This window comes from Oncorhynchus gorbuscha, linkage group LG11 (assembly GCF_021184085.1).
Source record: "Oncorhynchus gorbuscha isolate QuinsamMale2020 ecotype Even-year linkage group LG11, OgorEven_v1.0, whole genome shotgun sequence".
NCBI classification, from domain to species: domain Eukaryota; kingdom Metazoa; phylum Chordata; class Actinopteri; order Salmoniformes; family Salmonidae; genus Oncorhynchus; species Oncorhynchus gorbuscha.
In genome coordinates this window covers 61,976,477-62,003,591 of record NC_060183.1, presented here as the reverse complement: position 1 = coordinate 62,003,591, position 27,115 = coordinate 61,976,477, and the positions used below count along the sequence as shown (strand labels likewise).

The 27,115-nt window shown below is 44.1% G+C and overlaps 1 protein-coding gene across 6 annotated transcripts in view; it reads left to right on the top strand.

The window, feature by feature from the left end:
- Window positions 1-3,241: 3,241 nt before the first annotated feature.
- tnca (tenascin Ca) overlaps window positions 3,242-27,115 on the top strand; it is a 48,579-nt gene continuing 24,705 nt past the window's right edge. For 2 of the 6 annotated variants that reach the window (XM_046370390.1, XM_046370391.1), the window contains exon 1: window positions 3,244-3,562. The gene's annotated coding sequence lies outside the window, so the exon portion shown is untranslated. Of the gene's footprint in view, window positions 3,563-27,115 lie in introns of all 6 variants that reach the window. The other 4 variants (XM_046370388.1, XM_046370389.1, XM_046370392.1 and 1 more) reach the window with 4 other exon arrangements.

The following is a 27,115-nucleotide window of genomic DNA, read 5'->3' as shown; positions in this document are numbered from 1 at the left end:
CAATTAGAAATTGAACTCTATAGGTACAGTATGAGTTCACTGAGAACTGACTTATTTCAATGAGTATATACAGTGGGGAGAACAAGTATTTGATACATTGCCGATTTTGCAGGTTTTCCTACTTACAAAGCATGTAGAGGTCTGTCATTTTTTATCATAGGTACACTTCAACTGTGAGAGACAGAATCTAAAACATAATCCAGAAAATCACATTGTATGATTTTTAAGTAATTAATAAGCTTCGGTCTGTGTCTATGGAAATAACGTCAACCTGTCTTCATATAGTCCCTTGTATCTCAGTTGGTAGAGCATGGCACTTGCAGTGACAGCGTATTAGGGTTCAATTCCTGGGACCACCTGTATGTAAAATGTATGCACGCATGACTAAGTCATTTTGGATAAAAGTGTGTGCTAAATGGCATAAACTGTATAATATCTAAATAGAGAATCCAAGTTTATGACAATGGATATTAGAGACCTATGAAGATGTGGTTTTTTTCTGTCTGTGCATCAGTCAGTTATCATTAGCAGGTTGAGGGGCCAAGTACTTGTTCAGGCTATGTCATAATCAATTACAACAGCATTTACGACCTACAAGGTGTTCTTGATTAAATAACTGAATCGCAATCTTTTTGGGTAATACGATCATCAGATGAACCTGAGGGAAACTGAGGGAAAAATCAATCAGTTAGGAAATATATTTTCGACAAGAAACAGAAAGGATATCTCCAGGGATGTGTTCCGCTCCCAGCTATGTTATACTAATGATGGAGAGGAAGTGTTTAATATAAAACAAAGTGTTGAATTTGGCTCCTCTTGGAAATCAATGGGGCATTTGCGCTTGGCTTGGCTTCCACGTAGAGCACAGTTAGTCTGTTTAGGTGATATGCGCTCAGTTGAGCTGTAATTGCGTAATTGAGACCAGTGAAGCGATTACAAACAGGTGGTAGAGACCAGAACCAGGGGCAGCATTTGTTTGGAACCCTCTGTCAACAAGCATGTCAATTTGAGACAGCTGTTTTTAACCATATAAAAAAGTTAATCATTGTACATTCACCATTACTGTTCAAGAGCAGAAAATAGCCATAATTATAATTACAGCATAGACCTATAAGAGTGGATAATGATGAGAGGTGTCCCTTCAATGTAAAAGTAAAAGTATTTCATCCTCCTTTTTCCTTCTGCCTCCCTTCTGAGGACCTCATAAACATATGGTATAAATTAACAAAGGTGAACCCCCCCTAAGGTAAGTCTACAGTTAAAATACTATACTGTCCTTATGGCAAGTGATCTCATCAGTATTTACATGCCTACTAACTGTGTCCATCGGATGTGGACTTTTATATGGAGTTTGCCGTGTTGTATTTTACAGCTCAAATCACCGACACAAAACACCACTCATGTTCCCATAAAATCTGCTTTTTCCCCATCATTCCCCAATGCTTCGACACAACGGCAAAAAAATGTGTCTGTTTCCTGTCATTTTCAGCCTCACAGCATCTGTTAAACAAATGAAAGTGTATCTCTGTCAGAGATAAAACTCATCGGTCAGGACAAGAGATGACAAGGGGAGAAAATCCCCCATCATTTTGTACTCTGATAGATTTGGGTTATTTTATAAGTGGCAGCTACTCACCATATGCTTTTGTCATTATTTGGGACGTGCATAAATGGAATGAGTCATATACAGTTGTCTTGAATGAAAATGCAACTCAATACTCCCAAATACTGACCTGAAATGTGGTGGGGAATACACCCAGAACCAGGTATCTAGCCATCCTGCAGCATTTCTGCATTATTTCAACTTTGAAGTTCATTAACTCTTATCTAGTAAGCTAAATGCAACTTTGACGAATGTCCCTTCAGCTGACTGCAGCCACCCAGTACTTTACTGTATAACAGAGGTTGTGGATGGAGATGAGCTGTGTGTGTATTATCAGTGGGAGAATCAGCTTTGTCTGCCACCTGATGTGTGTGTGTGTGAATACATGTGCATGCATATGGGTGTGTCTCTCCCTCTCTCGGTCTCTCTGTCCCTCTGTCTGTCTTTGTGTCTAAGGATTTGTCTGTGTAGGAAGATAAGGAGAGTGATGGATGGCAGGGAGGCTGGCTATCTCACTCCAAGTCTATTTTGTTTGGGGAACCTGGATTAAGATGGGCAACATATGACTGAAGGGACTTAGTTATCACAGGGCTATAGTCGAGACCTGTGGTCAGTAGCGAATGGGCAACAGTTGCCATGGCGCCATTGAATGCCCTGCTTTGGGGCAGTTGGTGGGTCATGTGTAGGGACTCGCTACGGGAGTCTCAACCTATTGAATGGAAGTCCATCATGCATTCATAGATGTGTTGCTTTGTGTATTTGATTTTAATCAGACACGTGAGAGCTGATTCTTTTAGCCTCTTATGTGTTTGATACCAAGTTTCATTTGGATTAACTTGGCTCATTCAGTACCACTCTACTGCTTTACTGTGACTGTTCTCCCTATTTTTTTCCATCCTCTGTCTTCTCCCTCTAATTTTCTCTCTCACATACAGTCACTCTCTCCCTCTCTTTCACTCTTTGTCATGAGTTGCCAGCAGTCATGTAAAGTACTTAAGTAAAAATATTTTAAAGTACTACTTAAGTAGTTTTTTGGGTATCTGTACTTTACTTATCTATTCATATTTTTGACTACTTTTACTTTTACTCCAACTACATTCCTAAATACAATAATGTAATTTTTACTCCATACATTTTCACTGATGCCCAAGGGTACTCGTTATATTAGGAATGCTTAGCAGGACACGAAACTGGTCCAATTCACACACCTATCAAGAGAAAATCTCTGGTCATCCCTACCACATCTCATCTGGCAGACTCACTAAACACAAATTCTTTGTTTGTAAATTATGTGTTGGAGTGTACTTTTGATACTTAACTATATTTTATCAATTACATTTACTTTTGATACTTAAGTATATTTAAAACCAAATAATTGTATACTTTCACTTAAGTAGTATTTTACCGGGTGACTTTCACTTTTACTTGAGTCATTTTCTATTAACATAACTTTACTTTTACACAAGTATGAATATTGGGTACTTTTTCCACCACTGGTTGCCAGTAAGAACAACAACATACCACTTCAATGCAGCAGCCCAGCTAACTCCAACAGTAAGAAAGAGGGAGGGAGGGGGAGAGAAAGGAGAGGAGGGAGGGAAAGGGACAGCTATTTAAGGGCTGTAGTTGAGGAATGGGGGTCTGACCAGAATGCTTCTCTCTCAGTTTAAAAGGCATTTTATCCTCCTCTCTCTTTCTTTCCCACTCTCTCTCTAGCTCGGATCCTCTGTAGGGTCTAGGTGAGGAGGGCAGGCGCCTGAGCTATCAGTGGCAGAGGGGCTTTTCGGAACAGAAGTGTCATCAGGTTCGAGCACAAGGAGAGAGGTTCCGGAACAGTCTTCAAAGTGGACATCCTTTCATTCCCCTTTATTTAATGTGCTGGGTTCCAACGAGGCAATTTGTGTGAGCTGGTGCTGAAGGCTGTGGTGGCGTAGCTCTAAACTGTCTGGTTTGCTAAAGGTAAGAATGAGAGATTCATTTCATTTTTACCTGGATGAAACTGATCTTGGATCTTTGAATGAGTTGTTGCTGTTATTATTTAGATAATTGATTACTGTGTCCATATTTATAAATTGGAAACGTTGAGATTTTTTCAGTCTTCTTGACAGTCAATTGAGATTATTGATGATGTGATCAAACCTTGTGACACTTACATTTATTGTGTTTAGTTGTTCCTGATCATTTTGGAGATTAGATTTTTTTTTTTTGTAAACATTTTGGTTATTAATGTCAAACCCTTCAAAGCATACTCAATTCAATTGTCTAATTCAGTTTGACATCCCGGTAATTGAATAAAGTGTTTATGAAATATGAATAAGAGAATGTGAAATAATACGTTTATCATACCAAATGAACGAATGACTTCTACGAAGCCAATGTACATTTGAAATAACTGGGAAAGAAGCAGGATGAACTCAATCAGAATACAATACTGTCATAATACTTATCCAACAACTGTGTCTTCATTGTTCTCCCTCTGCCAGGCTTCATTGTTCTCCCTCTGCCAGGCTTCATTGTTCTCCCTCTGCCAGGCTTCATTGTTCTCCCTCTGCCAGGCTTCATTGTTCTCCCTCTGCCAGGCTTCATTGTTCTCCCTCTGCCAGGCTTCATTGTTCTCCCTCTGCCAGGCTTCGTTCTTTATTTAGCGACAGATGGCTCTCATTGCTCAGCTTTGCTGAGTCGCTAAACGGAACCAATTATGGTTTATAGGGAACGAATATTAACATACTTCATGCATGCTGAAACTTCTGGGATTGCCAGTTCGACCCAAGGCTGGGTCTGTGTGATAGAGATGGAGGATTGGGAGACAGACAGAGCAAGGAGAGCATTAGCTGGGTTGAATAACTGATGAGTGAATGAACATGTGGAGGAGTCATCCACCTCTTTGGTCACCTGGGGCTACAGGGCTTAGAGCCCATGTATGATGTAAGAATGGCATAGAGCCAAAAATATTTTTCCAATTTTTCCAGGTTCTAGATCAGTGAACTGACTGCACAGTGTGCTGTAGAAAATAGGAAAGTGTGTGTGTGTGTCTGTGTATATGTGCATTCTTATGTACGTGAAAGGTGCAGTGGTGTGTGTGTGTGTATGTCTGTGTGTGAGACATGCAGAAATGTGTGTGTGTGGGTTATTCAGGAAGTGTCCCCCCCAGGTTTCTGAAAGTCTTTTGCGGTCTGGTGAATAATTGTTTGTCTGTGGGCGACGCAATTATGGTCTTGTTTTCTATGAGTTTTCTATTAAGGAGATTACACAGCAGGAGCAGCAGCCGTTGACGCAGCCTTTTCCAGTGTGAGTCATGAGATAAAACAGGCACACTGCATGTCCATTTATTTCTAAATCCATTTCCTCCGCTTAATTGAAATCTCACAGCATGTTGTGTGAGTGGTTGATTTTCATAAGGTTTGCACTCTGTGGTCCTGATGGACAGTGCTTTAAGCCTGTGTGTAATTTACACAGTAGCCTAGTGGAGAACCAGGCTTCTCTGAACAGGAAGCCTGGGGAAGTCCATGGCACAAAGTCAGCTAAAAAAGTGTTGGGAACCCGGTGTAAATCAGTGACGCCTCACAACACGTCAAACCAATCAAATGCCTTGCTTGGGCGGAGGTGCTGACTAGATTAGGGTCGTAGGTGCAACAGTGTGTGAGCTACAGGTGAACTTTTGTTTGTTTGTTTGTTTATTAACCCAGTGTTAATCATTACACTCTTCATAGACTTATCATATAGGTCGAAAACACTGTTGCACACGTCCTACAGGCTCACATTTGTAATATTTTCAGTTGATCATATGGACAATTGTAGCCTAATTAATTTACATTCCCCCCTATTGAAAAAAAGGTGCTATCTACAACCTAAAAGGGTTCTTCGGCTGTCCCCATAGGGAAACCCTTTAAAGAACCCTTTTTAGTTCCAGGTAGTACCCTTTTTGGTTCCATGTAGAACTCCACATAGGGTTCTACATGGAACCCAAAAGGGTTCTCCTATGGGGACAGTTGAAGAACCCTTTTGGAACCCTTTTTTCTAAGTGTTGTTAGTTTTCCTTGACAATGAATTAACTGATAAAGACCATTTCATGTGGCACATACAGTACACAACGTTTATCCACAAAGTTAATCATTGCAAATATCATATCAAATCAAATCAAATTCATTTATATAGCCCTTCGTACATCAGCTGATATCTCAAAGTGCTGTACAGAAACCCAGCCTAAAACCCCAAACAGCAAGCAGTGCAGGTGTAGAAGCACGGCCCGTAGTATAATGCATGATGTCAGTCTCAGATATTAAAATCGTATTTTGCTTTTATTTAAAAGGTGTCACGCCCTGACCTTAGAGATCCCTGTTTATTCTCTATAGTTTGGTTTGATCACGGTGTGACTAGGGTGGGTACTCTAGTTTTTATATATCTATGTTTTATTTTTCTTTGTTGGCCCAGTATGGTTCCCAATCAGAGGCAGCTGTCTATCGTTGTCTCTGATTGGGGATCATACTTAGGCAGCCCTTTTTCCCACCTTCAGTTGTGGGATCTTGTCTTTTTGTGTTGCGTATATTGCACTCCTACCTTTACGTTCGTTGAGTTGCTTATTGTTTATTGGTGGAACATTTATAATTAAAGAAAATGTACGCCTACCACGCTGCACCTTGGTCTTCATTTAACGACGGACGATACAGAAGATCCCACCACCAACGGACCAAGCAGCGTGGTCAGGAGGACTGGACCTGGGAGGAAATCCTGGAGGGAGCAGGACCCTGGACAAGGGTCCGGGGAGTATCGCCGTTCGAAGGAGAAGATAGAGGCAGCGAAAGCGGAACGGCAACGATATGAGGAGTTAGATGATCCATGGTCTGAAACCTCCAGTGATGATCGATGGCCCGGCGCCTGTAGTGATGATCCATGGCACGGAGCCTCCAGTGATAATCCGTGTCCCGGAGCCTCTAGTGATAATCCATGGCACGAAGCCTGTAGTGGTAATCCATGGCACGAAGCCTCCAGTAACGATCCATGGCCCGGAGCCTGCAGCGACGGTCCCCAGTCCGGAGCCTGAGGCGATGGTCCGCAGTCCGGATCCTCCGGCGATGAGCCGCAGTCCAGAGTCTTCGGCGACGAGCTGCACTCCAGAGCCTCCGGCGGGGGTTCCCAGTCCGGAGCCTCTGGCGATGATCTGCAGTCCGAAGCCTCCAGCGGTGGTTTCCAGTTCAGAGCCTCTGGCGATGATCCACGGTCCGGTTCCTCCGGCAACGATTCACGGTCCGGAGTCTCCGGTGACGATCCACGGTCCATTTCCACATAAGCGGAGGGATCAGCGTAGGGAGCGGGGGCTACGTCCCGAACCGGAGCTGCCACCGAGGATAGATGCCCACCCGGACCCTCCCCTATTCCCCTATAGGTTCAGGTTTGCGGCTGGGAGTCCACACCTTTGAAGGGGGGGGGGGGGGGGTACTGTCACGCACTGACCTTAGAGTTCCCTGTTTATTCTCTAGATTTTGGTTAGGTCAGGGTGTGACTAGGGTGGGTACTCTAGTTGTTATATATCTATGTTTTATTTTTCTTTGTTGGCCTAGCATGGTTCCCAATCAGAGGCAGCTGTCTATCATTGTCTCTGATTGGGGACCATACTTAGGCAGCCCTTTTCCCCACCTTCAGTTGTGGGATCTTGTCTTTTTGTGTTGCGTATGTTGCACTCCTACCTTTACGTTCGTTGAGTTGTTTATTGTTTATTGGTGGAACATTTATAATGAAAGAAAATGTACGCCTACCACGCTGCACCTTGGTCTTCCTTTAACGAAGGACGTTACATAAGGTCAATGTTACAACTACTTCTTGTACAAAGTCACATATACTTAGAGGTCCTTTGGAAAGAACTGGTATATGTTGGCCCAGAGCAATACCAAAGTATTAGATGCAAGAACCTCGAACCCCATGTGCGCCTCACAAAAGACCTCATCCAACATCAACATCAAGTCCAGTTTGACATTGCACAGAAAGTCAGCAGGACCATTGGAGAGCAGATGGACCTCATGCACAGATAATATTGTGGTCTGAAGACAGAGGCTGGAAAGCACTCAGTCTCAAGTAGATCTGAAGACATCAACCATAGTAAGTGTGCATCTTGATCAGAAGGTGTTTGCTTTGACACCTGGCAGGTCCTACCCAAACTTCCAGAACTTACAAATAAACCTGTTGCACAAATTGGACTATGAGGAACTAGTGTTGTGGATCAGGAACCACAAACTGAACACCGTGAGAAGAACAAACTGTCCTCTCTTTTGTAGTGGAGATTTTAGCATGTCAATTTTGGTGAGGCAAACTCCCCAACATTTTCTTAGATGCATGCCATCAAAGCAACTACACAACACTAAACAATACATTAATTGCAATATAACAGTGACAAACGGTCCCAACAAACTATTAGGGCCTTCAAAAGTCCCAACTGCAGTCCCAACACCTTACCACTACTACACCTGGCATCACTGGAGCCTTGTCTGGCAGTAAAACAGTTCATTCAGCCTCATTTACTGCCTTTAAAAAACATACCTGATATTTGTACAAACTATGGCATAAGGGGACGACGAGCGGCCCATGTTCTGAATTATGTCATTGTACATTTCTAAACGAATAGATATACTGGCTACGTTTGTCGGATTGCCTCTTATCCGCTTGTCGTCCCCTTATGCCATAGTTTGTACATCTCAATTGTCATTAGAAACCACATTTGTTTAAACAAGTCAGCCATATCAGCTGTGTTTTTTTAAAGGCAGTAAATGAGGCTGAATGAACTGTTTCGCTACCAGACAAGGCTCCACTGATAGCCAGGTGTAGCAGTGATAAGTTGGGACTGCTGTCGGGACAGCTTTATGTAGGCCCTAACAGTTTGTCTGCACCATTTGTCACCATGATAGTGCAATTAATGTATTGTTTAGTGTTGTGTTGTGCAGCGGCATTGCTGGCAGGCATCCCACTTTCTTTCTTTTTTTGGCCCGACCAAGATTTACATTCTAAAATCGCCACTGCTTGGTTGTAATTGTTGTCCTGCATGCCTCTCCAAAGGACTTGAATTGCCCTCACATACACCCTTGCAGATGGATGAGGTAGCAGAATTGTGACAGCAGTCATGTTTGGGTGATATTGGTTTTGTGACCTTATCGCCAAGGAGCTGTAACAGTTTCACCTGCCTGTAGCTGGTACTGTTTGACACATACTGTCTCATCTTATCTGAAAGTGCAACAAGCTGTCTTCCATGGTATTGGATAAAGGAATGTTATCTTGTGCCGTCCCTACCCGCTCTTCCATATGGCTGTATGTAGGACTCAAGGTCTTGAGGTGGTCCGTAGTTGACTACATGATGGACACCCTTAAAGTCTATCCCCATTCCCAGTGATGAAGTAGCCATCACAACTCTGAGATTAGATTACTAATCTTTCAAGGCTGAGATAATGTGCAGTTTTCTGTGCTCGGGTGTCTCTGAGGGGTACATGTCCAAAAGCCTGTTTCCCAGTGTGTCCTCTGCTCCTGCTGAATGCACAGATTTCTCCCCAAGGAACTGGTGAAAAACCTTGTACAGCAAAGGTCAGTCTTAAATTCTCTCACAGAATATGACGGTCCTTGGGGTCCAACTATGTGAGCAACCATGAAAACGTCTCTACAGGGTCAGAAGACACCTTCTACCCTGCCAGTCGGATGTTGTCCCTGTCAGGACATTTCACCACCGCAACTCATTGCTGCATACCCAGGTGGTTCATTATGACCTTCCTTGTAGCCTTGGAAGCTGTAGCTTTGACGGCCAATACAATAACTGGTAGGAGTGATCACAGCTGGCCAACCATTCCACACCACTTCAATACAGGAACTGGAACTGGTATGAGTGACCGCAGCTCGAACCGTTCCACACCACTTCCGAAAAGCAGCCTCCTTCCCCTGTCACTTACCCTTTTATAGGAAATGGGATAAAAACAAGAAAATATGCATTAGTTGTCATAATAAAGGACTAAAAAATACTGGTTCAATGACAAAATTGTTATGTTAAAGCTCAAGTGTGGCCTTTGTGTTAATTTAAAGGAGTGACATTTTAAGAAAAGGTCCAACTGTCATGTCTACTTCCACTCCTCCCCTCTGGCATTCAACGTTGCCAGTTTACTAACCACCGGTCCTAGCATTCATCATTACGCACCCCTGGCATTCATCATTACGCGCCCCTGGCATTCATCATCATCTACACCTGCACTTCACCATTAGGCCCACCTGGACTCCATCACTCCATCACTGATTACCTCCCATATTTATGTCACCTCCTTAGTTCCATTCTCCAGGCAGTATGTCACGTGATGCGGAACAGGTGAACCCGAGAGCAGACTCAGACGAGGAGACTGGGATGAGGTAGCAAAGGTATTTATTGAAACATGGGGGGAAGATTGAGTGCAGGCCAGGGGAAGCTCGGGCGGGTTGCTGGAAACCAGGTGCGGAGGCTGAGGCTGGAGCGAGTGGTGTGGGGACAGGGTAAGCAGGTCCGGAGGGGAATTTAAGGGAGCGTAGAGTGGGGAATCCAGGACAGTAGTAGCAGACCTGACGAGAAGTCGGACTGGAGACAGAGGCCAGAGTTAGAGCGGACAGAACTGTAGCGGAGAGGAAAACAGTGTCAGGCAAGGGAAAACAGCCACAACAGGCTAGAAACATGGACTGACTGGGCAAAGATCTGGCAGTGTGGATGTGGCAGGACTGAGTATTTGTAGAGGTCTTGATTATGGAACAGGTTGCAGCTGGTGGGAATCTGCTCTGACTCCAGCACACCTGTCCCTGTCCCTGCACACACACACACACACACACACACACACACACACACACACACACACACACACACACACACACACACACACACACACACACACACACACACACACACACACACACACACACACACACACACACACACACACACACACACACACACACAGAGGGAGAGGGAGAGAGTTATGGGGGGCATGCCATGTGTTTTTATTGCCAATGTTGCAAACTAACTAGCGTAAAGAACAACTTTCTACAAAATGTGTCCTACCTGGTCGGAAAACAGAGTAATCGAGCATAAAATGTACCTCCCCCTTCATCAAGTGTGTGGGGGGAGGGTTCTTGAAATGTAACATCCAATTAAAATATTGCTGCTGGAAGACCATTCAAACTGCTTTTCCAATACACAATTCTCCAGACCTCCAAGGGAGGTGTGAAAACGACGTGATTTTGGAGGTATCGGAACGCGAGACAACTTACACAGTAACTGTTGTCGGCAGTATTCTTAACTAATCTTAATATAAGTCAAATAAGTTAGCTACTTCGGGCATTGAAATCATCATTGCTGTCAACCTTTAACACAAAAACCCAAATACCATGTAACATGACCAAGCATTGAGAAAAACCTGTGGAGTCACACTTCCCCCAAAACTCAAAGAAGAGGTCACCTCATACACGTGGAGAATTTTGAATGGGACATCTGTTAGTTACTACTTGGCCCCAGTCAGGGTCATGAGGTGGAGTGGGCAGATGCTTTATGGGTCCCCTGCTATGGGGCTGCTTAACAGAGAGAAAGTGACAGGCCTCTGTTGGTGTGGGGGATGTGTGGCTGGACAGGCCTCTGTCATGGGCGTGCAAGTGTGCAGGGGGAGGGGGGAGACTGGTGGCCTGTCCTGCTTTTGGAGAAGGTATTTCCCTCTCATTTTGACCTCCACTCAGTAGAGAGTGTGACGCCTCAAATATGCAGTTTCTCTCTAGTTATCTTTACCGATCAGATAGAAATGTAAATCTTTCTGTTACATGACCCCAAAAATGTTTTTGTTCATGTGGAATCATGTCTAGTCCAACTGTATGTACCCTATCAAACTATCTTTCAACATGTAGTTTCAGGTGAACACAATTCAGGTTAAAAAAAAACATTTTGAATTAATCTGACCCTTCTCTACTCTTTATCTGCTGTAGCTTTACCAGAGAACTAACCCAGAACCTTCGATCCACATCCTATTGAATAAAATAATGACATCACTGTATGGAAAAACATGACTGCAATACTCATGTGGATTGATCGACTGATGATGTAATTCTTGACATTATTTGATCATCTTAGAATACACATGGCCATGTATGGGGCACGAGTTATTGCCTACATATGCAAGATCTGTGTCAAGGAGCGTATACAGACTTTGATATCAGGGCCTGGCACTATAAATCTGCTGGGGCGTCTAGACGGGGTGTGTAACAAGTTGCGTGTGGGACTTGGGGTGCAGATGGCTCCAAACGGCCTGTGAAAATGTTCAGCTTTTTTATTCACTGCTCTCACTTTCTTGGGGATCTGCCAATGAAGCAGTAGTAAATCTGCTGCGATATCCTGCCAAGCATAAAACCCCACACGCTACTTAAACAAAACGTATGAGGCAATGTGATTATTCAATGACATCCTAATTATTGTCAACTACTGTCGAGCTTCTATATTTTATTTTGTCACTTGTTTGTAGCATTATCTTGTGGATAATGATAATTGATACAATTCAGAGGTGGAGTGAAGACTTTCTATTTCATTGTGCAGCAGGCGCTGGGGACATAATGTAACAATACAGATCAGATCAGAAACATATGACCCTGCAATGCCATATCTCAAACTCAGGGCGAGGCAGAGTTTACTACGTCTTATTGGCATCTCAATTATTTTTACAACAGCAAAACCAGGCACAACCATTTAGTAATACCTACGTTCATCTGTATGCAGATGTAGGGATGCGCTGTCTAACGAAAATGAGGTGTTTGTGTATGTGTGTATGGGTTATGATTCACAACTGCATGATCACATGTGTCTGTGCATGTGCGTGTGTGTATGTATATGTTGGTATGAACCAACAAGTCTCCTCATGACCTCAGGTATTGCACTCACTACACTCTCACCCACTAAGTGGAAAGATTCCCCAGCTGTTCCAGCAGCTTGGTCAATCAGCCCTTCCTGTTCCCATTAACGGAAAATAAAAAATCCCAAGGGAGAAACGAAATGAGCAAACAAGCAGATGTGCATGATCGACAGCTGTGTCTGGCACAAACCGGGAAGTCGTGACATGCTGTTAACGCCGCTGAGACAAGAGTTTAGAGACTGTTTTCCATAGGAGGTACACCTTGCCGCGCTTCACTCCAACCGTTCCCATGGATATGGTGTTGTGAAATACAGAGCGAGAACTGAAGACTCCATAGACACCAGATCCTACTCACTGTGTCTGTGTGTAGGTGGTAGTGATGAGTGATAGTGGTGAAGAGAACTTTGCCTTCTCAGCTTCCAATGGAATCAATCAATTGTTGAGTTAGAGATACAAAAGACTAACTAACCATGGTTACAGTGCCTACGGGACTATGTCTTTGTTTGTAAAGGGATTGTGCTGCAAGACTACACATTTGGTTTAATTTGCTCAACAAAATAATATTTACTGTCTGAGACAAAGAAACTCAACAGCATATTAATAAATAAATAAAAAATATTGCTGTGTGGGAAGAATGATGTATTTAATTAATAATATCCCCCTAGGCTCTAAGCCCTGTCTATGCCGAGGAGGGGCGTGGGGGGGGGATACTGACGACCTGACGAGTCTTGTGTGAGCAAAACAACTGACATGTACGCGTTTGGAGAGTCTCATCTTTCCACAGAGGGGTCATATTAGTGTGTGGCCCAAACAGTTTGGACTTCAGACAAATTCCAAGACGCTTGTGGGGGTCGTAGAGCAAAAAGGAGTCTCATCTTTCCATAGAGGGGTCATAATAGTTTGTAGGCTGAAGACGATTTTGTAAGAAGTCTGATTTTTGGTATGTCTCATGGTCTGACAAACACTGCTCTAGCTATGTCACCTTTCACTGTGAAAGTGTTACATACTGTAGGTGGATGCTGTGGATTGAGACACATGCAATGCAAAAAAACAGATATATCTATCTTAAACTGACAGATTTTCAGGGGATTTTTAAATTATACAAATTACATTTCCGCGTGGGTGCGGGAATTGACCTTAGGGGGTTTTAACAGTTTTCATTTCTCTCTCCGCCTGTGTCACCCCATATGGGACATACCATAATGCTCTGAATCGAGCAGCCAGTCTGTCCATTTCTCAGAAAGGTACAGCTGTGATATAAGTAACCCTGGACCTGCAGGAAAGCTTGTCTTAAGCTTCAGGGGGAATTTAGCTAATTGCTAAAGTGTCTGAGCATAAAGGCTGCCCCAGTCTGGACATACAGTATGACTCGTGTGTTAATGCCTTGGTCTTGGACAAGGCAAAACAGATGTCCTGGATCTAGGGCCAACATTCCTCATCCCTGTTTTCCATGTGGGAAAGTTCACAGTTCCACGCCAGGATGGGAGAAGAGTTATAAGGCTCCAGTAATTCTGTTTTAAAGAAAACACTGATATTTATTTATTTTTTCTTTCTAACAAACGTCTCCCTAAATCCCATGGTGAAAGGGGATGTCCTTGATCAACCCCATTCTGAATCTGAATTATGTGTCCCTGAAATCGCAGGGTGTCCAAAATATATAACTCAAACTAATAATTAAAATTTGTTCTGGGATTTTTAATAGGTGTGAATATCATCAATATTTCTGACCATCTCTTGCAGTTAACTTCAAACCTTCCACTGAGATTCTTTCCTGGCAGATAGAAATGGAATCTGTTACATCTTTATCTCTGCAGACACTTCCAACCCAAAACACACACACACACACACACACACACACACACACACACACACACACACACACACACACACACACACACACACACACACACACACACACACACACACACACACACACACACACACACACACACACACACACACACACACACACACACACACACACACACACTTAAATCATCCTCCCATAATCTACAAAAGATTAGGACTAAAGATAGGGGAAACCTCCCTGCTGCTCTCAATTTCATACACAAACACAGCAAAACCATACACTTCTGATAAAACTCATGAATGAACGAAATCCCATCATTTGGACTTCCCCGTTTCATCATTACACAGCACATTTGCAGATGTTAAAATCTCGGTGTTGAGGTAAAATGTGTTGTGTTATATCTGAGTGTTGATTCTAGTGGGGTTAACATCAGTGGGATTGAAATTGACGCCACCTGCGGTGAATAAAGTAAGTGTTATTTGAATCACAGTGGAATCAACACCAGGTGGTGTTATTGTAACTCAACTGATTTTGGTTCATTACCGGTAACATTGAGTAAAAATGATATGGGAGGGGTATCATTGTCATATTTCCCAGCATGTTTTGTTGCAGGTTGCTTTTTAGATGAGTTTGTTAAATATATATATATATATATATATATATATATATTGATTGATTCATTTTTCTTATACTACACAAAGATAAATAACAAATGTTTCTAAACTAATCCAATCTTTAAGTGGTTGGATTTATTTCACTTGTTATTGAGATGGTTGTTCCAGTTTAGATGGTTTAGGTAGTCTCGTTCATCAATCTTCCCTACCTTGACAGTCATTCTATCTGCAGGTTGCGGGTGAGTAAAAGTTCCAGTTGTTGGATATCCTAACTCTGTCTCGATTCCAATGGGAATGATATAAATCAGATTTGATTTGTCACATGCTCCAAATGCAAAGGTGGTAGATTTAATCATGAAATGCGTGTGTTTGTGTGTGTGTTTTCGGCATGTGTGTGTGTGTGTGTGTGTGCGTATGTAGTGTATATGAACGTGCGTGGGTTTTGAATGTCAGTGTAGTGTGTGGGTGTGTGTGTGTATGTATAGTGTGTACTGTATAGTCATGTGAGTATGCATAGACTCCGTGCAAGACAGGGTCAGTGCAGATGCTCTGTGTAACCATTAATGAACTATTTCACAACCACTAGCAAACACAGTCATGGGTGGTACAGGTACATCTAAAATTCACTCGAAAGGCACCCTCAGAAATAAATATGCAAATAAGGCTTTACACCCTACAGAGCTAAAACAACACTGTAACACCACAGGTGTTGATTCCCTAACACGGAGAAAGTGTTACAGCAGCAGATTTTATAAAGTGTTAATTTAACTCTTAAATTTCAACACCCATGGTGTTAGGGACCCAACACTCTTGGAGTGTTCGTTTATCAACACTTTGAAAAGTGTTAGTTTAATGCAAGGTGGGTGACATACACACTAAGGTGGTGTAAAAAAATATATACATATACACATCTATATGCAAACTTGCTGTATACTACCCTTTCTACCAATATTACCCTCACCAGGGAAGAGGTCAGACAACACAAACTTCTAACCCTTTCAAGAAAAGCAAGCAATTTAGGTTACAATTAATCTAAAATATGTCAGTTGCTAAACTCTGGAATTTCTGGGTATTGCTAACTAAGAAAAGTACATACATGTGGTCCACTCATCATCCACAGAGGCCGTAAATCAAGAGTCTTAGATCCAACAATACTTGTGTAGGATCTTAATTTGAGCCAGTATGCTAAAACAGGAAATGTGAATTATGTGGATTATAATTAAGACATTTTTTGTAGGGGTTGATACATTTTTTGTAAGGGAAAATCTGACATTTAAGTGAAAATTAAACTTCAGAAGGTTTTTTAAACCTAAATACAAGTTTCTGTAGTGTATCCTTGCTTCCAGGGAATAATGGGGTCCTTGTAATCAGCCTATAACAGGTTAACTGCACGTTTGAGTTAGAAACTGACAAATACAGACTCCATATTGATGCAGAGTGTCACATGGAGCGGAACAGGTGAACCCAAGAGCAGACTCAGATGAGGAGACTGGGATGAGGAAACCAAGGCATTTATTGAAATGGGGGGGAAGATTGAGTGCAGGCCAGGGGAAGCTCGGGCAGGTTGCTGGAAACCAGGTGCCGAGGCTGAGGCTGGAGTGAGAGGTGTGGTGACAGGGTAAGAAGGTCCTGAGGGGAATCCAAGGGAGCGTAGAGTGGGGAATCCAGGACAGAGTAGCAGGACCGTCAAGAAGTCTAACTGGAGACAGGGACCAGAGTCAGAGCGGGCAGAACTGTAGCGGGGAGGAAAACAGCATCAGGCACAGAAAAACAGCCACAACAGGAACAAATGGCTAGAAACATGGACTGACTGGCAGCGATTACAATCTGCCAGTGTGGATGTGGCAGGACTGAGTATTTGTAGAGGTCTTGATTATGGAACAGGTTGCAGCTGGTGGGGATCTGCTCTGACTCCAGCACACCTGTCTCCGGCCACACAATCTCACATACACACGGAGAGAGAGGGAGAGAGCACTGGGGGAGTGGCGGCAGGTCAAGGAGACACCGGATGAGCACTAGAGGGCGTGGCAGGAGCAGATGTGACACAGAGGTCGTTGGTTTCACAATCTCTGGTGAAGCATTTACCTACAAATGTGGTAAATAACTTATGGGGTCAATTTGTGATGTGTGTATACTAAACACTATGCTGAAACAGTAGACAGAGCATCCACTATAACATAACCCAAACAATGAGTCCTCCAATTACTGGGTGGGCAGAAATGCCTCACTCATTGCAAGACAGTGGAAGAAAGAAATTTGAGAGGCAGATAGGGTGGGAATGGAAAAGGAGCGCTGGAATTGCCATCACAGGTGTACTACCGACTGAGCCATGGGCCTGCTATGACATTATTTCCACTGAAACCAGAGAGTAGCAAAATAGATGCTCTGGAATGGTCTTTCTGCAAAGAGTTGACAGAGTCTATAGTGAGCTGTCATATGGGTTGGCTCATATCTACAGGTCTGGCGTGCCACCTTTCCACTCTGCGTGAAACCTCGTGCCCTTGAGCTGTCAACTTTGCAGAGTCTACTGTGATACGTATCACTGATGGGATATGCAAAAAAAAAAAAAGTTTTCTTTTCAATTATTTTAAAACCTGAAAGGAGTTGAGAGCCACAATAATATTGATTGATCAGTCAGGCTTCTTTTGCCTCATCTGGGGGCTTGTTATATTACGTACAACATAAAACTGTCTTAGATCAGGCATGACGTGAAAGCATGTGGGCTGTAACATAACCTGTAGTCAAGTAGTATTTATTATGTTCAAGTGGAAATCAGTGTGGGAGAGTAAATCTCTGTGTCAACTGCTGAATTTGCAGTCTATTGTGAACTAGGAAATAGGGCTGGGCATGATCAATCCTACCAGACCTGTGGATTGGCATACCTTCAATGGATCATCCAGGGTGTTGCTACAGTAGTGTCTCCCCTCACATCCACCCAACCTTTGGAAACCCGAAACTCAGTCATCCCTCACTGTTTTCCCATGCTGAGGGAGAAGAACCGTTTGATGTTTCTTCCAATCCATCTCCCACAAATTACAGGACGACAGTGTCCAGCATATTGTCATGTTTTGTCTTAGATTGTCTTGTCATTTTGCTTTTCCCTCTGTTCGTTTTCCCCCTGCTGGTCTTTTTAGGTTCGTTCCCCTTTTTCTCTCTCTCTTCCTCTCTCTCTTCTCTCTATCGTTCCGTTCCTGCTCCCAGCTGTTCCTATTCCCCTAATCAATCATTTAGTCTTCCCACACCTGTTCCCTATCCTTTTCCCTGATTAGAGTCCCTATTTCTCCCCTTGTTTTCCGTTTCTGCCCTGTCGGATCCTTGTCTATTGTTCACCGTGCTGTGTCTGTGTATCGCCCTGTCGTGTCGTGTTTCCCTCAGATGCTGCGTGGTGAGCAGGTGTCTGAGTCTGCTACGTTCAAGTGCCTTCCCGAGGCAACCTGCAGTTCTTGATCGAGTCTCCAGTCTGTTCTCGTCATTACGAGTGGAATTATGTCTTATGATTGTAGATTTGCTTTACTGGATTAAAGACTCTGTTTTCGCCAAGTCGCTTTTGGGTCCTCATTCACCTGCATGACAGAAGGATCCGACCAAAGAATGGACCCAGCGACTACAGACGCTCGTAACACTGCCGTCGAGATCCAAGGAGCCATGCTCGGCAGACACGAGCAGGAATTGTCTGCTGCTCGCCATGCCGTGGAGAACCTGGCCGCTCAGGTTTCCGACCTCTCTGGACAGTTCCAGAGTCTTCGTCTCGTGCCACCTGTTACTTCCTGGCCTGCCGAGCCTCCGGAACCTAGGGTTAATAACCCACCTTGCTACTCCGGGCAGCCCACGGAGTGCCGCTCCTTTCTCACCCAGTGTGATATTGTGTTCTCTCTCCAACCCAACACATACTCTAGAGAGAGAGCTCGGGTTGCTTACGTCATTTCACTCCTTACTGGCCGGGCTCGAGAGTGGGGCACAGCTATCTGGGAGGCAAGGGCTGATTGTTCAAACAATTACCAGAACTTTAAAGAGGAGATGATTCGGGTTTTTGACCGTTCAGTTTTTGGTAGGGAGGCTTCTAGGGCCCTGGCTTCCCTATGCCAAGGTGATCGATCCATAACGGATTACTCTATAGAGTTTCGCACTCTTGCTGCCTCTAGTGACTGGAACGAGCCGGCGCTGCTCGCTCGTTTTCTGGAGGGACTCCACGCAGTGGTCAAAGATGAGATTCTCTCTCGGGAGGTTCCTTCCAGTGTGGACTCTTTGATTGCTCTCGCCATCCGCATAGAACGACGGGTAGATCTTCGTCACCAGGCTCGTGGAAGAGAGCTCGCGTCAACGGTGTTTCCCTGCTCCGCATCGCAACCATCTCCCTCCTCTGGCTCAGAGACTGAGCCCATGCAGCTGGGAGGTATTCGCATCTCGACTAAGGAGAGGGAACGGAGGATCACCAACCGCCTGTGCCTCTATTGCGGATTTGATGGACATTTTGTCAATTCATGTCCAGTAAAGGCCAGAGCTCATCAGTAAGCGGAGGGCTACTGGTGAGCGCTACTACTCAGGTCTCTTCATCTAGATCCTGTACTACTATGTCGGTCCATCTACGCTGGACCGGTTCGGGTGCTACATGCAGTGCCTTGATTGACTCTGGGGCTGAGGGTTGTTTCATGGACGAAGCATGGGCTCGGAAACATGACATTCCTTTCAGACAGTTAGACAAGCCTACGCCCATGTTTGCCTTAGATGGTAGTCATCTTCCCAGTATCAGATTTGAGACACTACCTTTAACTCTCACAGTATCTGGTAACCACAGTGAGACTATTTCTTTTTTGATTTTTCGTTCACCTTTTACACCTGTTGTTTTGGGCCATCCCTGGCTAGTATGTCATAATCCTTCTATTAATTGGTCTAGTAATTCTATCCTATCCTGGAACGTTTCTTGTCATGTGAAGTGTTTAATGTCTGCCATCCCTCCCATTTCTTCTGTCCCCACTTCTCAGGAGGAACCTGGCGATTTGACAGGAGTGCCGGAGGAATATCATGATCTGCGCACGGTCTTCAGTCGGCTCCCGAACGTAAGGCTCTCGAGGATTATTTATCTGTGTCTCTTGACGCCGGTACCATAGTGCCTTCTTCCTCTCCGGCCGGGGCGGGGTTCTTTTTTGTTAAGAAAAAGGACGGTACTCTGCGCCCCTGCGTGGATTATCGAGGGCTGAATGACATAACGGTTAAGAATCGTTATCCGCTTCCCCTTATGTCATCAGCCTTCGAGATTCTGCAGGGAGCCAGGTGCTTTACTAAGTTGGACCTTCGTAACGCTTACCATCTCATGCGCATCAGAGAGGGGGACGAGTGGAAAACGGCGTTTAACACTCCGTTAGGGCATTTTGAGTACCGGGTTCTGCCGTTTGGTCTCGCCAATGCGCCAGCTGTTTTTCAGGCATTAGTTAATGATGTTCTGAGAGACATGCTGAACATCTTTGTTTTTGTCTATCTTGACGATATCCTGATTTTTTCACCGTCACTCGAGATTCATGTTCAGCACGTTCGACGTGTTCTACAGCGCCTTTTAGAGAATTGTCTCTACGTGAAGGCTGAGAAGTGCTCTTTTCATGTCTCCTCCGTTACTTTTCTCGGTTCCGTTATTTCCGCTGAAGGCATTCAGATGGATTCCGCTAAGGTCCAAGCTGTCAGTGATTGGCCCGTTCCAAGGTCACGTGTCGAGTTGCAGCGCTTTCTAGCTTTCGCTAATTTCTATCGGCGTTTCATTCGTAATTTCGGTCAAGTTGCTGCCCCTCTCACAGCTCTTACTTCTGTCAAGACGTGTTTTAAGTGGTCCGGTTCCGCCCAGGGAGCTTTTGATCTTCTAAAAGAACGTTTTACGTCCGCTCCTATCCTCGTTACTCCTGACGTCACTAGACAATTCATTGTCGAGGTTGACGCTTCAGAGGTAGGCGTGGGAGCCATTCTATCCCAGCGCTTCCAGTCTGACGATAAGGTTCATCCTTGCGCTTATTTTTCTCATCGCCTGTCGCCATCTGAACGCAACTATGATGTGGGTAACCGCGAACTGCTCGCCATCCGCTTAGCCCTAGGCGAATGGCGTCAGTGGTTGGAGGGGGCGACCGTTCCTTTTGTCGTTTGGACAGACCATAAGAACCTTGAGTACATCCGTTCTGCCAAACGACTTAATGCCCGTCAAGCTCGTTGGGTGTTGTTTTTCGCTCGTTTCGAGTTTGTGATTTCTTACCGTCCGGGTAGCAAAAACACCAAGCCTGATGCCTTATCCCGTCTGTTTAGTTCTTCTGTGGCTTCTACTGATCCCGAGGGGATTCTTCCTTATGGGCGTGTTGTCGGGTTGACAGTCTGGGGAATTGAAAGACAGGTTAAGCAAGCACTCACGCACACTGCGTCGCCGCGCGCTTGTCCTAGTAACCTCCTTTTCGTTCCTGTTTCCACTCGTCTGGCTGTTCTTCAGTGGGCTCACTGTGATTCTTACGGTTGTCGATAGGTTCTCTAAGGCGGCACATTTCATTCCCCTCGCTAAACTTCCTTCCTCTAAGGAGACGGCACAAATCATCATCGAGAATGTGTTCAGAATTCATGGCCTCCCGTTAGACGCCGTTTCAGACAGAGGCCCGCAATTCACGTCACAGTTTTGGAGGGAGTTCTGTCGTTTGATTGGTGCGTCCGTCAGTCTCTCTTCCGGGTTTCATCCCCAGTCTAACGGTCAAGCAGAGAGGGCCAATCAGACGATTGGTCGCATACTACGCAGCCTTTCTTTCAGAAACCCTGCGTCTTGGGCAGAACAGCTCCCCTGGGCAGAATACGCTCACAACTCGCTTCCTTCGTCTGCTACCGGGTTATCTCCGTTTCAGAGTAGTCTGGGTTACCAGCCTCCTCTGTTCTCATCCCAGCTTGCCGAGTCCAGCGTTCCCTCCGCTCAAGCGTTTGTCCAACGTTGTGAGCGCACCTGGAGGAGGGTGAGGTCTGCACTTTGCCGTTACAGGGCACAGACTGTGAGAGCCGCCAATAAACGTAGGATTAAGAGTCCTAGGTATTGTTGCGGCCAGAGAGTGTGGCTTTCCACTCGCAACCTTCCTCTTACGACAGCTTCTCGTAAGTTGACTCCGCGGTTCATTGGTCCGTTCCGTGTCTCCCAGGTCGTCAATCCTGTCGCTGTGCGACTGCTTCTTCCGCGACATCTTCGTCGCGTCCATCCTGTCTTCCATGTCTCCTGTGTCAAGCCCTTTCTTCGCACCCCGTTCGTCTTCCCTCCCCCCTCCCGTCCTTGTCGAGCGCACCTATTTACAAGGTACGTAGGATCATGGACATGCGTTCTCGGGGACGGGGTCACCAATACTTAGTGGATTGGGAGGGTTACGGTCCTGAGGAGAGGAGTTGGGTTCCGTCTCGGGACGTGCTGGACCGTTCACTTATTGATGATTTCCTCCGTTGCCGCCAGGATTCCTCCTCGAGTGCGCCAGGAGGCGCTCGGTGAGTGGGGGTACTGTCATGTTTTGTCTTAGATTGTCTTGTCATTTTGCTTTTCCCTCTGTTCGTTTTCCCCCTGCTGGTCTTTTTAGGTTCGTTCCCCTTTTTCTCTCTCTCTTCCTCTCTCTCTTCTCTCTATCGTTCCGTTCCTGCTCCCAGCTGTTCCTATTCCCCTAATCAATCATTTAGTCTTCCCACACCTGTTCCCTATCCTTTTCCCTGATTAGAGTCCCTATTTCTCCCCTTGTTTTCCGTTTCTGCCCTGTCGGATCCTTGTCTATTGTTCACCGTGCTGTGTCTGTGTATCGCCCTGTCGTGTCGTGTTTCCCTCAGATGCTGCGTGGTGAGCAGGTGTCTGAGTCTGCTACGTTCAAGTGCCTTCCCGAGGCAACCTGCAGTTCTTGATCGAGTCTCCAGTCTGTTCTCGTCATTACGAGTGGAATTATGTCTTATGATTGTAGATTTGCTTTACTGGATTAAAGACTCTGTTTTCGCCAAGTCGCTTTTGGGTCCTCATTCACCTGCATGACACATATGAAGTTATCAGAGTGATCTGCAGTGGCCGGTGGGAATATCGACTATTGGCTGAATCCTAACATGAGATATGTACAAGTAACTCAAACTGTTGCCCCAAATGCACCACTCATATCCATCATGACAGCTGGTGCATAGACCAGCAACAAAGGATCAGAAGATCTCCACTTCTTGCAGTCTTTGGCAATCTTCCTAAAGCATAATTAATGCAAGTTCAGTTTACATATTCAGTTCTCAAGCTAGGATCTGGCCCTATGTGTGTGGGTATGCATCCCCAGTTTAATGCATGAAACAGCTGGTAAGACCAACAAGTACAGTGTGGAGTTAAATAAATCCTATGGAACACAATTTTCCATCCAAACTGCTTATTGACACTAGAATGATCGTGGTGTCAGAGGAACTGGGGTAAAATACCCAGGAAGATTCATCACCGAGCGCTGTGACAGGTCGCTCAAAGAGAAAAACAGGGATGGTATTGTTTGTAGATTTTTTGTAGATCAAGTCCTCCCTCATTACCATTTGCTGTGAACATGCCCGGTACATACCGATAGGATCTTCTTTTGAGCATTTTCTCTCAGCAGGCAAATAATCCTGCAGCAACAGGAAATGTCAATTATTGTGTGGATTACAATTCATTTACATTTTTGTAGGGGTTGATGCATAAATCAAGTCTGACATTTTCAAGTGGAAATGACAAACTTTAGAAGCCTTTGTAGACTTCAAATACGCAAGATGTTTTGCATTTCCTGCAACAACAGGGTGATACAGTAAAAATCCTACATCCGTATTCACTTTTGATGGGTACAGAGATGCAACATGAAACTAGAAATAGGCAGGGTGTCATCCCTCTCTGGAGCTCGAGGGCGCCAGGCTGCACACCTGTCACCTTCATTACGCACAGCAGCGCTCATTGGACTCACCTGGACTCCTTCCCTTTGTTGATTGCCTTCCCTATTTCTGTCTGCTTCCCCGTGTGTTCCCTGTGTCTGCATTAATGCTATGTGTTTATGTCCAGATGCTGTCCTGTCCTGTTCCATGTCCGTTGCTCAGTAAATGTTCACTCCCTGGGTCTTTGGCTCCGAGGGGGAGGTTATTTCAGGTCTCAGGGTGCATATGTTCATCTCTAAAAGCTGTTGGGGGTTGGGGGTCTTCTACTAAGCTAACACATGTAATTATTTTAATTCATTTTGCTATTTGATTTATAATTTTAGGACCCCTTTGTATCGTGACACAAGGTGAGACCCCTATGCAGACACAGGAGGCAGATGGTTGGAGTCTTACAATGTTTATTAATCCAAAGGGGTAGGCAAGAGAATGGTCGTGGACAGGCAAAAGGTCAAAACCAGATCAGAGTCCAGGAGGTACAGAGTGGCAACCAGGCTTGTGGTCAAGGCAGACAGAATGGTCAGGCAAGCAGGTACAGAGTCCAGAAACAGGCAAGGGTCAAACCCGGGAGGACTAGAAAAAGGAGAATAGCAAAAAGCAGCAGAACGGGAAAACCGCTGGTTGACTTGGAAAAACAGACAAGCCGAACTGGCACAGAGAGAGGAAACACAGGGCTAAATACACTGGGGAAAATCTGCAACACCTGCAGGGGGTGGAGACAATCACAAGGACAGGTGAAACAGATCAGGGCGTGACACTTTTGGTACCCCAAAAAGATATACCTATACCAAAAAATGAATCATAAAGAATGAGGTGTCTGTCCTATATCTATATTAGAAAGCTCAGGAAATATATATATATTTTTGGACACATATTTAACCCCTTATTTTTGTTAGCACAAAACTACCTACATACTTCCATTCATTTGTTTGGGTTACCTTGAGAAGAGTATCATGACAGAGAAAAACAAAGAACACCATCATGTTCGTGAGAGTCTCCCCTGGTTTGTAGTGGTTTGTAGGCCACAGGCATTTTTGTGAGAAGACACATTTTGGGTTGTCTCGGGTCTGACAAACACTGCAGAAGCTCGGCCATAGGCGGATACAGTGGATTGAGACGTTGCTCATGCAAAACATTTTTTTATTATGTAACTTAGATTGATGCACGGGCGTATCAATACACTATTTTAAACACATACATGTCTTACAGGTCCAATGCAGCCGTTTTTATCTCGATATCAAATGATTTCTGGGTAACAATTAAGAACCTTACTGTCACGCCCTGACCTTAGTTATCTATGTTTTATGTATTATTTTGGTCAGGTCAGGGTGTGACGAGTGTGGGTATGTGTGTTTTTTGTCCTGTCTACGGTTTTTGTATATCTATAGGGTTTTTGTATGTCTAGGTAATGTAGGTCTATGGTGGTCTGAATTGGTTTCTAATCAGAGGCAGCTGTTTATCGTTGTCTCTGATTGGGGATCCTATTTAGGTTGCCATTTTCCATTTGGGTTTTTGGGGTTTTTGTGGGTTATTGTCTATGTGTAGTTGCATGTCAGCACTCGGTCTATATAGCGTCACGTTTGTTTAGTGTTCTTTATTAAAAGAAGAATGTATTCATATCACGCTGCGCCTTGGTCTCCTCTATATGACGAACGTGACACTTACTGAGATTTTAATTTAAAACAATGGTCAAAAAGTAACTAAAATGGCAATTTTGCTAGGACTGTCTGGGAGTTGCCAGAGTGGGGTGGGGAAAACTGAAAACTAGCTGTTATTGGCAGAGAGGTTTAGACTCAATCTTATTGGTCTATTAACTAATTTACCGCATGGTAGTGCTGAGCGATTAGTGTTTTTTGATGTCGGTTTGGTTCGATTATTGAAAAATAATCACGGTTTTTGATTTCGTCTATGATAAAAAATGGTAACATTAAATGCACTATGCATTGTGGATTGAATGCTGTAACACATAAAACAATTAATAAAAGCCCCATGACGGTAGTGACTGCCCATTACTGCTTATCACTTCTTAACCATAATTTATTCACATTATTTTACCTTAATAAAATATTACATTTGGCAGAGTTGCAAAGAAAAATCCATATCTCAAACTCGCCAATAAAAAGAAAAGATTAAGATGGGCAAAAGAACACAGGCACTGGACAGAGGAACTCTGCCTAGAAGGCCAGCATCACGGAGTCGCCTCTTCACTGTTGACGTTGAGACTGGTGTTTTGCGGGTGCTATTTAATGAAGGTGCCAGTTGAGGACTTGAGGCATCTTGAGGCATCTGTTTCTCAAACTAGACACTCTAATGTACTTGCTCAGTTGTGCACCGGGGCCTCCCACTCCTCTTTCTATTCTGGTTAGAGACAGTTTGCGCTGTTCTGTGAAGGGAGTAGTACACAGCGTTGTAAGAGATCTTCAGTTTGTAGTCAATTTCTCGCATGGAATGGCCTTCATTTCTCTGAACAAGAATAGAATGACGAGTTTCAGAAGAAAGTTATTTGTTTCTGGCCAATATGAGCCTGTAATCAAACGCACAAATGCTGATGCTCCAGATACTCAACTAGTCTAAACAAGGGAGGTTTTATTGCTTTTTTTAAGCAGAACAACAGTTTTGAGCTGTGCTAACATAATTGCAAAAGGGTCAATGATCAATTAGCCTTACAAAATTATAAACTTGTATTAGCTAACACAACGTGCCATTGGAACACAGGAGTGATGGTTGCTGATAATGGGCCTCTGTACGCCTATGTAGATATTCCATTTAAAAAAGTCAGCCGTTTCCAGCTACAATAGTCATTTACAACATTAACAATGTCTACACTGTATTTCTGATCAATTTGGACATTTCTAGGTGACCCCAAACTTTAGAACAGTAGTGTATATACAATTGTTGGACCAAGGAAATGGTGTGTAATAGAAATTCTACACATGGGACATGTGTAGAAGTCAATCTTAAATGAATCATTGTTTTCATTGCCAGCAAGCTGGAGGTCACAGTCAAACCTAGATGCATAAAGTACCGGTCAGAAGTCATCTCCACCAGGGCAGTTCTGTTAGTTCTCTTATGTACTGCTTACACAGACAAGTTATTTTTTACATGATTTAGCTTATGCATTATTCATACTTAATTCATCATCATTAACGTTTGGTTCATGAATGTAACCGACCAATATTTCATGAGGCTTCTTCTCTCCAAGCTGAGAACTTGAAACTGAGATATCCATTTCATTCTCACAACAAGGTTCTGGGTGTACTGCCAAATAGCAGATATCAATCAGTCACTTGCATGAACACAGAAATGGGTTATTAGAAAA